The sequence below is a fragment of the Panulirus ornatus genome, chromosome 4 (assembly GCF_036320965.1).
Source record: "Panulirus ornatus isolate Po-2019 chromosome 4, ASM3632096v1, whole genome shotgun sequence".
In the NCBI taxonomy this organism is placed as follows: domain Eukaryota; kingdom Metazoa; phylum Arthropoda; class Malacostraca; order Decapoda; family Palinuridae; genus Panulirus; species Panulirus ornatus.
In genome coordinates, this window is record NC_092227.1 from 41,466,484 (window position 1) to 41,469,915 (window position 3,432).

General features: G+C 52.2%; 1 long non-coding RNA gene across 1 annotated transcript in view; it reads right to left on the minus strand.

Moving 5' to 3' along the window:
* Positions 1 to 3,087: 3,087 nt before the first annotated feature.
* LOC139764497 (uncharacterized) overlaps positions 3,088 to 3,432 on the minus strand; it is a 12,520-nt gene continuing 12,175 nt past the window's right edge. Inside the window, exon 3 of the long non-coding RNA XR_011716391.1 lies at positions 3,088 to 3,295. This is a non-coding gene — a long non-coding RNA (uncharacterized lncRNA). The remainder of the gene's footprint in view (positions 3,296 to 3,432) is intronic.

The window sequence follows — 3,432 nt, forward strand, 5'->3', positions numbered from 1 at the left end:
CTTGAGTACGTCGGTACGACCCTTGAGCATAACGGTTACTACCTTTGAGTACGATGATTACGATACTTGAGTACTGCGGTACGACGCTTGAGCACGACGGTACGACTTCTTAGGTATGATGGCCCAGGCCATTGAGTTTATCCTTCAGGGCCAAGTCAAGTGGTCTGGTAGGGAGGGCCCCTCATCCCCCCAGGGGTCGTGCCATGGTGCTGGTGGTGGGGCTAACGACCACCAGCTGGTCGTGCGACACGACACCGTGCCTCAGGTCACTACGACCAACGTAACGTCCTCCCCACAGTAGCGTCCCATGCGTTAGTGCCTTCATGCCTCTATGACCTGTGGAGGTGAATATACTTCTTGAGTCATAACTCTCTCTCTCTCTCTCTCTCTCTCTCTCTCTCTCTCTCTCTCTCTCTCTCTCTCTCTCTCTCTCTCTCTCTCTCTCTCTCTCACACACACACACACACACACACACACACACACACACATCAGGACAAGTTAACTGTTATAGCCAGTGCTCAAGACCAGTTAGTAACCGTCTGTGTAAATACACAATTCGCGTGATTAATGCCTGGAGAACTGTGTTCACATACCAGCTGAGGTGCACTGTACACCCACACCCCTGTAATGCCTGTATTGTTATGACGTGTGGATGTACTCATCATGTAATGTAGTCGGTGGTATGAACTGTATTACTGTATTCCTTATAGGGTGTCTTTATAACGGCGTGGAGCCTCGTGTGTGTGTGTGTGTGTGTGTGTGTGTGTGTGTGTGTGTGTGTGTGTGTGGTTCAGGGGAGCCTCCCCCAAGGTCATGGTGCACAATCAGCCTTTTATCTGTAACAAGAAAGCAAGCTGGCGGCCAGCCAAGCCAGCCTTGCTCATATTGGGGAAGCTTTTGTGTACCTCTGTGCCAACCAGCCTCTGCCCCCCTACACCCAGCCCCCTCCCCTCCCCCTCCCCCCCCCCACACACACTACCCCTCCCCTATCTCACCCACAACCACCCCTCCCCATTCTCTACCCTCCCATCATCCCTCTTCCCTCCCGTCTCTATACCCTCCCATCTTCATCTCCCCATCAACCTCTACTTTGTCCATTTTTAACCCTTTCCTCACTCTCCCACCCTCCCTCTCTCCCTCCCTCCCTGCGTCTACTCACGCGTTATCCACAACCCCCTCCTCCTCCTCCCCTCCCTCCCCCCCCTCCTTTTTTTCCCCTCCTCCCTGCCTCACACACCCTTTGTCTCTCTCCCTCTCTCATCTTGGTTATCCTCGACCCCTCACCCAAGGTCTTCCTTCTCACTCTCCCCTCCACCCTCCCCTCCCCCACCCCAGGCACAGACGTGACCCCCAACCTCTCCCCTCTGATACTCTCACCACTCCAGCTCTCTCTCTCTCTCTCTCTCTCTCTCTCTCTCTCTCTCTCTCTCTCTCTCTCTCTCTCTCTCTCTCTCTCTCTCTCTCTCTCTCTCTCTCTCTCCTCATCGATATCTCCTTCCCTTGTCTGCCATCTCTTCTTCCAGCCCAACTCAGTTCTCTCTCCTCCATCGCCTCCCTCCCTCTCTCCCTCCACCCTCTTCTTACCTACCCCTCTCTCCTTCCTCTTTATCTTCGCCACCTCTCTCTCTCTCTCTCTCTCTCTCTCTCTCTCTCTCTCTCTCTCTCTCTCTCTCTCTCTCTCTCCCCCGCTCTCTCTCTCTCTCTCTCTCTCTCTCTCTCTCTCTCTCACACGCACACACCTATCTCATGCGTGTCCAGGTTTCTGGCAGATATAAGTTCATCAGAGAATTGCTAGGATCAGCCCCGCCACCTGGTTTACTCAGGGTCAGCCCCGCCACCTGGTGACTGAGGGTCAGCCCCGCCACCTGGTCTACTCAGGGTCAGCCCCGCCACCTGATGAATTGGGGTCAGCTCCGCCACCTGGTGACTGAGGGTCAGCCCCGCCACCTGGTGACTCGGGGTCAGCCCCGCCGCCTGATGAATTGGGGTCAGCCCCGCCACCTGGTGACTCAGGGTCAGCCCCGCCACCTGGTGACTCAGGGTCAGCCCCACCAGGTGGTGTAGTGTGGAGGCAACACGTCAAGATCCGGGCGAAGTCTTATAACCAGAGATTCAATTTGGTTGGAATGTGTCTATAGTTCACTTGGTTGCTCGGCTGTTGTAGGCTTGTGCGTCCTTCACCTACCTGTCTGATTTCGCTTGTTTTCGTGCATCATCGTTCTGTCGTCGCCCGTGGCCGTCCGTCGTCGTCCGTCGTCGTCTGTCGTCGCCCGTGATCGTCTGTCGTCGTCCGTCGTCGTCGTCTGTCGTCGCTCGTGGTTGTCTGTCGTCCTCCGTTGTCGTCCGTCGTCGTCTGTCGTCGTTTGCCGTCGTCCATCGTCGTGTGTCGTCGCCCGTGGTCGTCTGTCGTCGTCTGTCGTCGTCCGTCGTCGTCTGTCGTCGTCCGTCGTCGTCGTCTGTCGTCGTTTCCTGGGTTTCGACAAGGGAAGAATCCTCAGGAGGATCACCGTGAAGGTTGGCACGGACGCAACTTGTGCTCGTCTTCTGAAGCCGCTCGGAGAATCGTGAGTTTTCTTTACCTCCTTAACTTATTATCCCTTTTCCTCCTCCTCCTCCTCTTCTTCAGTACTGAGTTCGTTTTTCCTCTTTGGCGTTTCTTTTCGTTTCGTCTTTTTATTTCAAGGACATAATGTTGCTTTTCAGTTAAATTCCTGGCCTTATGCCCAAAGCTTGTCTTCTGCGTGCGCAAAATACGCAGTTGTTCCCTTCAGTGCAGCATACGCAGATCTTCAAGAACTTACATTTTATCAGTTTTTCTTAGAAATGTATGTATTTGTATATATCGCCTTAACGACCCCTCCTCCAGCATCTTATGCAGTTTACAGGCTACACTACCATCAGCAGCAGGGAAGGGATGAACTCCTTTGGAATGAGTTTTTCAAAACGGTTGTGCTCCGATAATACAACCTCGCCGAAGAGGACCTCTCAGTCTTGGTGTATATAGATCGATAGATTGATAGATAGGTAGATAGATAGATAGATAGATAGATAGATGGCTAAATATAGATGTATTATGTATCAGTAGGTCACAACTTTCCCTAAGTTCTAAGTAATCTTCAACAAAATCACAAAAACAATAAATCAAAAATCGGTGATCGTGAGAGAGACGGGACCTTCTCCTGGAGGTGCTATGACAGATGTTCTGTCGCGTGGTGTAGCCTGAGGATTCCGCCTTCGTAACGTAGCTGTAGATCATGCTTGAGTCAGATGGGCATCGAAGGCTCCCAACTGGTCACTGATATAAAGAAATGAGCCTCGTTAGACAACAGGTACTGAGAGTTTGTGGTTCTTTGAATGTAGATCAAATACTTTCTTGTTCATTCCTGAGACTTGAACGTTTACAGTCGCTGACCAGAAGCCTTCATGCTTCTT